This window comes from Pseudophryne corroboree, chromosome 7 (genome assembly GCF_028390025.1).
Source record: "Pseudophryne corroboree isolate aPseCor3 chromosome 7, aPseCor3.hap2, whole genome shotgun sequence".
Classification (NCBI taxonomy): domain Eukaryota; kingdom Metazoa; phylum Chordata; class Amphibia; order Anura; family Myobatrachidae; genus Pseudophryne; species Pseudophryne corroboree.
The window spans coordinates 374237872-374251476 of record NC_086450.1 but is presented as its reverse complement, the minus strand read 5'-3'; the positions used below and the strand labels follow the sequence as shown (position 1 = coordinate 374251476).

Here is a 13605-nt window from a genome sequence, read left to right as displayed (position 1 = left end):
CACATTATGGCCCAAATGTAATACCTGTAAGTTATATAAACCAGCAAGATTTTGGAGATTAAGGCTAAATTTAGAGTAGCAATAATATAAAAGGCTAAAACCAGGTTTTGTCATTTAAATTATTGCCGCTTTAAATCTAGCAGCTAAATCACCAAAATGGTGTTGGTACCTGCAAGTTGCAGGCTGTTACATTTGGGCCTGTAGTTTGTTATACACTAGTATGCTGATATTTTCAGGTGAAAGTTCTATCTCTTGTAAAGTAAAATGTTTAAAGCTACTTGGCCACTGACAGAAGTGTAATAGAACTGAAAGAAAGATCATTTGTGTGAGTAAACTTCCGAAAAAGATGGGAAGGTGTAGAACTTAGTGCAGTTACAGTAGGAAGGCCAATCCTGGGCCATTTTATCAATCTCAGGATTCCCAGGATACTTGGTGTTGACACGCCAGATGCCACACCACGCGGCCGATCAGCTGGGCACTGCTGTGCTGCAGACCTTCGTAGTTTATGTGGGCGGGAGGACGTGGCTGAAGGAGTGGACTGGCGTGGCGTGACCTGTGATGTGGCGCTGCGCACTGCTGTGTAGCGTCTGAGCCGAGTTTTGCTGGTGCTCAGCGCTGCTCAGCATAAAAACATAAATGTGCATGCGAAAAGTAATCCCGAAATCCCGGGATTACAGGCTCCAATCCAGGGATTGAAATCCCTGCAATTTTGGGACAAAATCCCAGGATTCCGCCGATCCCGGGGTGGGCCTCCCTAGTTACCAGCTCTTGCATATGGCATTAAACGACTGGGAAGCTCTTGGCTGCGGTTAATAATATTGAATTGCATTAGCTCAAAGATTGTGTATGACTCCACAAAGCTAAGGGAAGCTGGTGATAAACAATACAGTTGCAGCGTGGAGAGTTCCTTAATAATTGATGTACAGTAACATGTAAACTAACTTTAACTCATCATCCCAGCCAAAAAGGCTAACTATCCATTTTACTGACTCCTGTTTTATTTGACTTCTTATCTCTTATAGTCAACATTACCTAATCAGAGTGTCCGTGATTCCGGAATGGTCTAAGTTGTCATTCATGAGTCTCCTTGATGGAAAGGGAAAGGGATTAAGTGATGTGTACACTCACATATAAATGATGATCCAGTAATGCAAAAGAATTGCTTTCTTTAAATAATCTGGGTTTTTAAAAAAATAGTTTTTATATAAATTATGTCTTAATATAAAGCGTCATGTACATGGCACATGTTACAGGGAAAGAAATCAAGATCTGCATCACTTAGCAGGATCACAATGTTGTAAGCGCACATGAATGTTATATGCTTAATGATTTGCATTATAAATAGCCCTCCAGTCCTGAAGACTTGTGGCTGGCACAGCAGATCAGATCAGGATTATCAGCAGAAGCGAGAGGAATCCTGAAATGCTTGAGTTCTTTCGGAGCCGTGAGTCTTGCTAGCATGCTCTGGAGCTACAAATAGCGGTTGAAATATGTCACAAGATTTCTGCATTAAACCCATAGCAAACAAGTGGGCAGTCACTTGTCAGACCCATCTACCGCTGCTGTTAGCCTCTTCTTCAACCAGGACAGAAGGAGCCATTCATCAGCCTACCATGCAGGCTCACCTGTAATGAGATACCCAGCTTCCCTAGCTGCTGTCACCGAGCAAATCTTTTCATGGCCTCATTTTAGGTTCAATTACAGCACTGTACACAGTACATACGGCCTCGGCTCTCTCAGCACTGATTAGCAGTGTTTTTACACTCTTAATTTACTCCCAAAAACATATCTCCATTCGCTGGCCTTGCCTTCCAATGCAAAGTGTGGTTACACAGGTGGCTGGAGGTCACATGGAGTACAATAATCACATATTTTGACACTGAAGCTAATCATGAAGTTGACATGATGGTTAATTCATGACGTGCTTAACATATAGAGAGAAACTGCATGTGACATTCGTTCCTATTCCTGCATATTTGCACATGTACAGAAAATGACCGTTTGAGTCTGGGATTCAGCCGATATGAAGCTTATCTCTTAGCACACAGCTCTGGGGATGTATTAAACATGAAGGAGCAGAGTCTCTGAGATCTAGAGCACTGCCAGTTATTCATGTGCGGACTCATTTTATGGTTCATTATAGTTCGTTCCCAATCAACAACTGAATATGTGCCTGATTCATGTTTGTAAGTAAAGCAAAATGCAAGTAACTTTGTGTTTGGAACAGACCATGTTGTAATGCAAGGGGAGCAAATACATTTATATTGTTTCTGTGCAGGTTAAATACTGGCTGCTTTTGCATGTACAGTAGCCCACAAATGTTAGATAGCTTTATTTTTACTCTGCAATTGTTACGGAGGCCACCAGGTGGTATAAGGTGGTGCTCACATGATTACACTTGTCCAGCAGTCTTTTAGCCTCCTGCAATGCTAGGCTTCACCTTTAGCAGCTGCCTTTCCAGGGTGAATTAGGCCCACCCCGTACTCAGTTGCCCCCAGGATTTATGGATGGACAAAGCGACTATAGGAGGCTAGGCAAGAGTAAAATACAAGTGCAGAGAGAAGCTCACTGGATTCAAACTTGATTTAGCTGACCAATTCATAGGCTGGGATAAGTAACAGAATGTATGTGAGTGCAACAATGCACAAGATGGTATTAGCAACTAAACACAAACTGTATGTGAATGCAACAATGCACAGGGTGGTATTAGCAACTAAGTATGAACTGTATATGAATTCAACAATGCATTGGGTGGTATAAGCAACCAAGTACAAGCAATAAATAACTTAGCTGTGAGTCCCTTAAGGAACTTGGCAGAGCAAAGCAAGGTACAGATAACAAGATAACTTAGCTGCAGGAGTCCCCTGGATTCCAGGCAAGGCAAGGTAAGGCTGGAACTGGAGCTTGTCGGAATGGACTTCGAGAAAAGGTCTCACATACACAGTCAGGAGCTCAGGTGACAAAGGAAATGTACTCAGGATTCTGTCAGGACAGGGTACACAGGATTCAAACAGGACTGGGTATCACAAGTAATATAATAGCACTAACTGCACAGGTTCAAGATACCACCATAGGACAGGGAACGGAACCAGGTACAAACAGGAATAGGAACCTATAACCGGCCTCAGGTAAAGGGCAAGCTGGGTAATAAAGGGAGACCCTCCCAATCAGAACAGCCAAAGAAACAAAGCTTCCTGATGAGGAGATACAATGCAGCTGGACAGCTAGACACACACAGACAAACTACTAATTATACAGCAGCTGAGGCTGAACACAAAGATACATGCAGGAATCTAGCTGCTGGAGTGGTAACACAGACGCGCCGCAAGCAGCTTGTAACAGCAGTTTAGAGTCAGTTTGAACACACCCCACCCAAATCTAGCTCTCTGCGCGTTACATCTGCCCCAACTGCAGTGCAACATGGTTTGTCCAGTTGCTTGTTTTTTTGCTTTACTTACAGTACAAACATGAATCAGGCCCTATGAGTAGTAACTTTCTTGTTTTAACTTGAAATAAACTTTCTGTACCATAAATGTAATGTATAGGCATCAGAAATTGTGGGGCCTGGGACTGCCAGAATAGGCAGCCCCTCCTCCCCCACCTTTCTAATCCATTTACCATTCTAGGTGCTGGTTGCTGCTACTGGGGCAAGGCAGCAGAACACCAGCTGGCGCACAGTGAAATGACATTCATTGATTTAAACTGTTTATTAGATTTCTTGCACCATTAAAACGCTATTAAAGTATAAATCATGTATTTGCTATTTCAGTGGAATGTAGCAGCTTCTAAAAGTCTATCGACCAAATGTAGTTTGAGTTAGCCAGCGCAATTACGATGACCTAGTGATTAGATGTAAAGTAACAATTAGGTTAGAGGCAAAACCAACCAGGTTTAAACTCATTGCGTCTTTAATTCTAGTGAGTATCTTGCGGGAATCACCCACCGTCATACAGTTCTTAGGCTATTGCATTTGGCCCTATGGGTGGTATTATTATTATTATTATTATTATTACACTTTATCTATAAGGTGCCACAAGTGGCATGCAGCACAGTACATATACGGCAACAGTAGGACAGTAAACAGAACATTATATTACAGTAATCAAAACATAAATAGAACACCACTAACAATTAGCACCACAATTCTCCGTACTGCTCTTGCAAATGACTATTGGACATAGTGTACTAATTGTAAAGAATTGTGCACTAAGAAATAACAAAATCATTGCACTCCAAATCCACATATCACTTCTAGATCAGCGCTGTTGCGTGTTGTTATGGACTGTATACACACTAACCTTACTACAAATGTGATGTGACCACAAATGAATCTGGTTTGTAGGCACCTACAGTATACAAAACTTTTTGAGGGCAGTCAATTGGATAGCCCTAATGCAATCATTGGGGGTCATTCCGAGTTGTTCGCTCGCAAGCTGCTTTTAGCAGCTTTGCACATGCTAAGCCGCCCCCTACTGGGAGTGAATCTTAGCTTATTAAAATTGCGAACGAAAGATTAGCAGAATTGCGAATAGACACTTCTTAGCAGTTTCTGAGTAGCTCCACACTTACTCGGCATCTGCGATCAGTTCAGTGCTTGTCGTTCCTGGTTTGACGTCACAAACACACCCAGCGTTCGCCCAGACACTCCTCCGTTTCTCCAGCCACTCCCGCGTTTTTTCCCCAGAAACGGTAGCGTTTTTTCACACACTCCCATAAAACGGCCTGTTTCCGCCCAGAAACACCCACTTCCTGTCAATCACATTACGATCACCAGAACGAAGAAGAAACCTCGTAATGCCGTGAGTAAAATTCCTAACTGCATAGCAAATTTACTTGGCGCAGTCGCACTGCGGACATTGTGCATGCGCATTAGCGACTAATCGCTCCGTTGCGAGAAAAAAATAACGAGCGAACAACTCGGAATGACCCCGATTATCAAGTCTTGTTTAACTTTCTGGATACTTAAAAATGCCAGAAATTTGGTTTTCCCCGATTGTTGAATGTTCAGAACATCTAGGAACAATTTAAGTACCCAATTAATCACTAACTTAAAATGGTTTCCACATCAGATTACTAGCCAGCTAAAGCTTTCGGAGATGGTGATCTTTTTTTTTTTAAAGATATGAAAGAGATGATTGATTTACCATAGAGATGATTTACCATACAGATGATTTACCATACAGGGCGATTCTCCGTGACAGCTACACAAATTCAAATGACGTACTTCTCCAAAATACTAAGATTTTAGTGGGTCTTAAGTTATAGGGTAAGGCATCACTACTAAGCAAATAAGTTTTCATATAAGAACAATTTCTTAACAGACCTGTTTAAAAGGAAATAAAAATTAAAAGCATGTGATGCACAGGACTTTATGTTCACTTTCTGGAGAATCACCCTGCAGATGATTTACCATAATGATGATGCACCGTACATATGATTTACCATAGAGATGATTTACCATACACACGATTTACCATAGAGATGATTTACCATAGAGTGACAAAAAAAATCCCCCCCAAAAAACATATACACTTGAGTCGGGCAACCAGATTGATGTTTGTGTATCCAGCTATAGCATTTACATCCAGTTCTTACTGACACATTCATGTATGTAAACTCAAATCAAATCAACCTAGACTATATCACTGACATGATGGTAATATGCTTATGTTGTCATTTATGTTCATACACTGAGTTGTATCCAGTTTACACCATACAGAGAGAGGGCAATGTACTTTCATTTCTTCATTGCTAATAAAGTGGGATACAAAAAAATAAAGAACATTTAAGAAGAGAAAAATATATTTAAAAAAATGAAGCCGGAAGACCTGGTAACAAAGGGTTAACTTGGACAAGTTCCTATTTCTGAATGGACGGAACGTATGCCTGTCCAGGGCGAGGTGGAGGGACGAGTCCCCTTCTCTAGGTATATATTCACTGACACTTGGCAGGAAAAGTTGGATACTTGGAAGGTATTTTGGCTTGGCATAATTTCTGAAGAGTTTATTCCTAAACACCGCAGAGCTTTGAAGATAATCTAACCTCACAATCTCTGTTTCAGAGATACTTTTCCCGCTGAGCCATATGACTAGTCTTCAGTGACCAGGATCGCAGGCCGCAGCCATATTAAGTTCTTTACACAGCATCCTTTCAGAGCGTACATGTTAACACTGTGGGCGCTGCACAGTATGACATGTTTACCTTAGTCAGCTGGACACTCGTGGAACCTATTTTATAGCCTGAAGAAAACCTGCTACTGTTGGCTGAAGATTTATTTGTTGATGCCAATATGAGTTTTACATCCTAAAATATCTTTCTCTGACGTCCTAGTGGATGCTGGGAACTCCATAAGGACCATGGGGAATAGACGGGCTCCGCAGGAGACTGGGCACTCTATAAGAAAGATTTGGTACTATCTGGTGTGCACTGGCTCCTCCCTCTATGCCCCTCCTCCAGACCTCAGTTAGATTTCTGTGCCCGGCCGAGCTGGATGCACACTAGGGGCTCTCCTGAGCCCCTAGAAAGAAAGTATATGTTACGTTTTTTATTTTACAGTGAGACCTGCTGGCAACAGGCTCACTGCAACGAGGGACTAAGGGGAGAAGAAGCGAACCTACCTGCTTGCAGCTAGCTTGGGCTTCTTAGGCTACTGGACACCATTAGCTCCAGAGGGATCGACCGCAGGACCCGTCCTTGGTGTTCGTTCCCGGAGCCGCGCCGCCGTCCCCCTTACAGAGCCAGAAGCATGAAGATGGTCCGGAAAATCGGCGGCAGAAGACTTCAGTCTTCACCAAGGTAGCGCACAGCACTGCAGCTATGCGCCATTGCTCCTCATGCACACTTCACACTCCGGTCACTGAGGGTGCAGGGCGCTGGGGGGGGGGCGCTCTGAGCAGCAATAAAAGCACCTTGGCTGGCAAAATAACCACAATATATAGCCCCAGAGGCTATATATGTGGTAATTACCCCTGCCAGATTCCATAAAAAAGCGTGAGAAAAGTCAGCCGAAAAAGGGGCGGAGCCATCTCCCTCAGCACACTGGCGCCATTTCTCCCTCACAGTTCCGCTGGAAGGAAGCTCCCTGGCTCTCCCCTGCAATCTACACTACAGAAAGGGTAAAAAAGAGAGGGGGGGCACTAAATTTAGGCGCAGTATAACTTATAGCAGCTATAAGGGGACATAATTCAGTTAGTCCCTGCATTATATAGCGCTCTGGTGTGTGCTGGCATACTCTCTCTCTGTCTCCCCAAAGGGCTTTTGTGGGGTCCTGTCTCCTTTAAGAGCATTCCCTGTGTGTGTGCGGTGTGTCGGTACGGCTGTGTCGACATGTTTGATGTGGAGGCTTATGTGGAGGCAGAGCAGATGCCTGTAAATGTGATGTCACCCCCTGCGGGGCAGACACCGGAGTGGATGGACTTATGGAAGGAATTACGTGCAAGTGTCGACTCCTTACATAAAAAATTTGACGACATGCCAAACGCGGGACAGCCTGCTTCTCAGCTCGTGCCTGCCCAGACAACTCAAAGGCCATCAGGGGCTCTGAAGCGCCCACTACCTCAGATGGCAGACACAGATGTCGACACGGATACTGATACCAGTGTCGACGACGATGAGTCAAATTTAATGTCCACTAGGGCCATTCGTTGCATGATTGAGGAAATGAAAGAGGTATTACACATTTCTGATATAAACCCAGGTACCTCAAAAAAGGGTATTATGTTTGGGGAGAAAAAACTACCAATAGTTTTTCCCCCATCTGAAGAATTAAATGAAGTGTGTGAAGAAGCGTGGGCTTTCCACGATAAAAAATTGGTGATTTAAAAAAAATTACTAATGGCGTTCCCTTTCTCGCCAGAGGATAGGTCACGTTGGGAAACTCCCCCTAGGGTGGATAAAGCGCTCACACGTTTGTCAAAAAAGTTGGCACTACCGTCTCCGGATACGGCCGCCCTAAAGGAACCTGCTGATAGAAAGCAGGAGGCTATCCTGAAGTCTATATATACACACACTGGTGTTATACTGAGACCAGCTATTGCTTCAGCGTGGATGTGCAGTGCTGCTGCTGCTTGGTCAGATTCCCTGTCGGAAAATATTGACACCCTAGACAGGGACACTATATTGCTAACTGTAGAGCATATAAAAGACTCAGTCTTATACATGAGAGATGCACAGAGGGAGATCTGCCGGCTGGCATCTAGAATAAGTGCATTGTCCATTTCTGCTAGGAGAGGTTTATGGACTCGGCAGTGGACAGGGGATGCAGATTCAAAAAGGCACATGGAAGTTTTGCCTTATAAGGGTGAGGAGTTATTCGGGGATGGTCTCTCAGACCTTGTTTCCACAGCAACAGCTGGGAAGTCAGCATTTTTGCCCCATGTCCCCTCACAGCCTAAGAAAGCGCCGTATTATCAGGTACAGTCCTTTCGACCCCAGAAAAACAGGCGGGGAAAAGGCGGGTCCTTTCTGTCTAGAGGCAGAGGAAGGGGGAAAAAGCTGCAACAAACAGCAGGTTCCCAGGAACAAAAGTCCTCCCCCGCTTCTTCCAAATCCGACGCATGACGGTGGGGCTCCACAGGCGGAGCCAGGTACGGTGGGGGGCCGCCTCAAAAATTTCAGCGATCAGTGGGTTCGCTCACGGGTGGATCCCTGGATCCTTCAAGTAGTATCTCAGGGGTACAAGCTGGAATTCGAGGCGTCTCCCCCCCCGCCGTTTCCTCAAATCGGCCTTACCGACAACTCCCTCGGGCAGGGAGGCTGTGCTAGAGGCAATTCACAAGCTGTATTCCCAGCAGGTGATAGTCAAGGTACCCCTACTTCAACAAGGACGGGGTTACTATTCCACACTGTTTGTGGTACCGAAACTGGACGGTTCGGTGAGACCCATTTTAAATTTGAAATCCTTGAACACATACATAAAAAGATTCAAGTTCAAGATGGAATCGCTCAGGGCGGTTATTGCAAGCCTGGTCGAGGGGGATTACATGGTATCCCTGGACATCAAGGATGCTTACCTGCATGTCCCCATTTACCTTCCTCACCAGGAGTACCTCAGATTTGCGGTACAGGATTGCCATTACCAATTCCAGACACGGCCGTTTGGACTGTCCACGGCACCGAGGGTGTTTACCAAGGTAATGGCAGAAATGATGATACTCCTTCGAAAAAAGGGAGTTTTAATTATCCCGTACTTGGACGATCTCCTAATAAAGGCGAGGTCCAAGGAGCAGTTGCTGGTCGGAGTAGCACTATCTCGGGAAGTGCTACAACAGCATGGCTGGATTCTAAACATTCCAAAGTCGCAGCTGGTTCCTTCCACACGCCTACTGTTCCTGGGGATGATTCTGGACACAGAACAGAAAAAAGTGTTTCTCCCGCAGGAGAAAGCCAAGGAGCTGTCATCTCTAGTCAGAGACCTCCTGAAACCAAAATGGGTATCGGTGCATCACGAGTCCTGGGAAAAATGGTGGCTTCATACGAAGCAATTCCATTCAGCAGGTTCCATGTAAGGACCTTCCAGTGGGACCTCTTGGACAAGTGGTCGGGATCGCATCTTCAGATGCATCGACTGATAACCCTGTCTCCAAGGACCAGGGTGTCTCTACTGTGGTGGCTGCAGAGTGCTCATCTTCTAGAGGGCCGCAGATTCGGCATACAGGACTGGGTCCTGGTGACCACGGATGCCAGCCTTCGAGGCTGGGGGGCAGTCACACAGGGAAGAAATTTCCATGGACTTTGGTCAAGTCAGGAGTCGTCCCTACACATAAATATTCTGGAACTGAGGGCCATTTACAATGCCCTAAGTCAGGCAAGGCCCCTGCTTCAAAACCAGCCGGTACTGATCCAATCAGACAACATCACGGCAGTCGCCCATGTAAACCGACAGGGCGGCACAAGAAGCAGGATGGCGATGGCAGAAGCCACAAGGATTCTCCGATGGGCGGAAAATCACGTACTAGCACTGTCAGCAGTGTTCATTCCGGGAGTGGACAACTGGGAAGCAGACTTCCTCAGCAGACACGACCTACACCCGGGAGAGTGGGGACTTCATCCAGAAGTCTTCCAATTGTTGGTAAACCGTTGGGAAAGGCCACAGGTGGACATGATGGCGTCCCGCCTCAACAAAAAGCTAAAGAGATATTGCGCCAGGTCAAGGGACCCTCAGGCGATAGCTGTGGACGCTCTAGTGACACCGTGGGTGTACCAGTCGGTTTATGTGTTCCCTCCTCTGCCTCTCATACCAAAGGTACTGAGAATAATAAGAAGGCGAGGAGTAAGAACGATACTCGTGGTTCCGGATTGGCCAAGAAGAGCTTGGTACCCAGAACTTCAAGAAATGATATCAGAGGACCCATGGCCTCTACCGCTCAGACAGGATCTGCTACAGCAGGGGCCCTGTCTGTTCCAAGACTTACCGCGGCTGCGTTTGACGGCATGGCGGTTGAATTCCGGATCCTAAAGGAAAAGGGCATTCCGGAGGAAGTCATTCCTACGCTGATAAAAGCCAGGAAAGAAGTAACCGCAAACCATTATCACCGTATTTGGCGGAAATATGTTGCGTGGTGTGAGGCCAGGAAGGCCCCTACAGAGGAATTTCAGCTGGGTCGTTTTCTGCACTTCCTACAGTCGGGAGTGACTATGGGCATAAAATTGGGTTCCATTAAGGTCCAGATTTCGGCTCTGTCGATTTTCTTCCAGAAAGAACTGGCTTCACTGCCTGAAGTTCAGACTTTTGTAAAGGGAGTGCTTCATATTCAGCCCCCTTTTGTGCCTCCTGTGGCACCTTGGGATCTCAATGTGGTGTTGAGTTTCCTGAAATCACATTGGTTTGAGCCACTTAAGACTGTGGATTTGAAATATCTCACGTGGAAAGTGGTCATGTTATTGGCCTTGGCTTCGGCCAGGCGGGTGTCAGAATTGGCGGCTTTGTCATGTAAAAGCCCTTATCTGATTTTCCATATGGATAGGGCAGAATTGAGGACTCGTCCCCAGTTTCTCCCTAAGGTGGTATCAGCTTTTCACTTGAACCAACCTATTGTAGTGCCTGCGGCTACTAGGGACTTGGAAGATTCCAAGTTACTGGACGTAGTCAGGGCCTTGAAAATTTATGTTTCCAGGACGGCGGGAGTCAGGAAAACTGACTCGCTTTTTATCCTGTATGCACCCAACAAAATAGGTGCTCCTGCTTCTAAGCAGACTATTGCTCGCTGGATTTGTAGCACAATTCAGCTGGTGCATTCTGCGGCTGGATTGCCGCATCCTAAATCTGTAAAAGCCCCTTCCACAAGGAAGGTGGGCTCATCTTGGGCGGCTGCCCGAGGGGGTCTCGGCTTTACAACTTTGCCGAGCTGCTACTTGGTCAGGGGCAAACACGTTTGCAAAATTCTACAAATTTGATACCCTGGCTAAGGAGGACCTTGAGTTCTCTCATTCGGTGCTGCAGAGTCATCCGCACTCTCCCGCCCGTTTGGGAGCTTTGGTATAATCCCCATGGTCCTTACGGAGTTCCCAGCATCCACTAGGACGTCAGAGAAAATAAGATTTTACTCACCGGTAAATCTATTTCTCGTAGTCCGTAGTGGATGCTGGGCGCCCATCCCAAGTGCGGATTGTCTGCAATACTTGTATATAGTTATTGCCTAACTAAAGGGTTATTGTTGAGCCATCTGTTGAGAGGCTCAGTTATATTTCATACTGTTAACTGGGTATAGTATCACGAGTTATACGGTGTGATTAATGTGGCTGGTATGAGTCTTACCCGGGATTCAAAATCCTTCCTTATTGTGTCAGCTCTTCCGGGCACAGTATCCTAACTGAGGTCTGGAGGAGGGGCATAGAGGGAGGAGCCAGTGCACACCAGATAGTACCAAATCTTTCTTATAGAGTGCCCTGTCTCCTGCGGAGCCCGTCTATTCCCCATGGTCCTTACGGAGTTCCCAGCATCCACTACGGACTACTAGAAATAGATTTACCGGTGAGTAAAATCTTATTTTTTTTAGTGTCCTGCCTTCCATAGTATAGTACTTTGGGCCTTATTTAAAGTTATTAGCAAACCAAAACAGCACACTAATGGGAAATACCATGTGCACTGCAGGTGGGGCAGATATAACGTGCAGAGAGAAGTTAGATTTGGGTAGGGTGTGTTCAAACTGAAATCTAAATTGCAGTGTAAAAATAAAGCAGCCAGTATTTACCCTGCACCGAAACAATATAATCCACCCAAATCTAAATCTCTCTGCACATGTTACATCTGCCCCACCTGCAGTGCACATGGTTTTGCCAATTAGTGTGCTTTTGTTGGGTTCCCACTCTTACACACCATTGTTTCTTCTAAAAAAAATGTCAGGACCCCATCTTTTGAGGTAAGAGAACACAATTAAAAAAAAAAGTACTTTATTATTATTATTATTATTATTATTATTATTATTATTATTTATTTTTGTATTATTATTTGTATATCAAAACTAATTTATAAAGTGCTTTACAGGATTTATAATCTCACGAACCTAACACACAAGTACACAAACACAATAGTGTTCATTTTTTCAGAATCTAGTTTAGCCACTAATATATGTTCGGAGTGTGGGAGGAAACCAATGAAGACTTTGCCATATATGCTGCACTAAATTCTGCAAAATTATTATCAGCTGTTATGTACATACTTGCCTACCTGACCCTCTCCATGAGGGAGAAAATGCTCTGTTCCTGGACTTTCCTAGTAATGTATGATTATAGAGCCAGGGAGGAGTCATCAGGGCAACGCCCCTCCTGTTCCGTAACACTGTCACATGTTCCCGACCCACTATTGCTAGCAGCACAGAGGCACAACGGGCAGGGAGAGGGTGGAGTCTGCAGCTGCTCAGTGGTAGCAGTCTCCCAGGACTCTCCCCAGCCCAGCTGCCGGTTGCTGCTATACCGCAAGCAGCTGTAATGGGCTGGGGAGAAGATCTGCCACTGTATAGTACATATGTTCTGCAGGGCTTTACAGAGAATATTTGTCCATTCACATCGGTCCCTGCCTTAGCGGAACTTGCAATCTATATTCATTATCACATGTACACACTACAGTTCATTTTTGTTGGGAACCCAGTAACATACCACTATGTTTTTGGATTGTGGAAGGAAACCAGATTATGCAAAATCCAGTCAGTGGTGTTATTTCTATAGTTAATGAATAATGGAGAAAACAATACTAATTTTTGCCGATTTTGGTTTAAGACACTACCATATGAAACACTACAAATCACAGAGAAGCCTGAGATTACTGTATTAAAAATGTATAAATGTAAAAAGCATTTTTGCTCTTTTTGTTACATTTCTGTTACATGTAAAAGGATTCACACATGTCAGTTCTGTAATGTTTCATAGCTCCGCATCATTTTATATGTTCTCTTTGTATCAGCCCTGTAACAAACTTACTGCCACAGTAAATGTTCTTCTATTTATATATAACAAAAGTAATTGTGTGTAGTTGTGTGTGATCTGTCTAAATTAACACTAATGGCTAAATTTTACTAAGCAGAGTTTTGCTATCCACCAATTTACTAAGGGCAAAACTTCTGGTTTCCGGGGGTTTCTAAATGACACCAAAAGGTCAGCTTAGTAAAT

General features: G+C 44.7%; 1 protein-coding gene across 4 annotated transcripts in view; it reads left to right on the top strand.

The window, feature by feature from the left end:
- The window catches only part of PRKAR1B (protein kinase cAMP-dependent type I regulatory subunit beta), a 428398-nt gene that overhangs the window by 328792 nt on the left and 86001 nt on the right, over positions 1 to 13605 (top strand). The gene's annotated exons all lie outside the window — the stretch shown is intronic.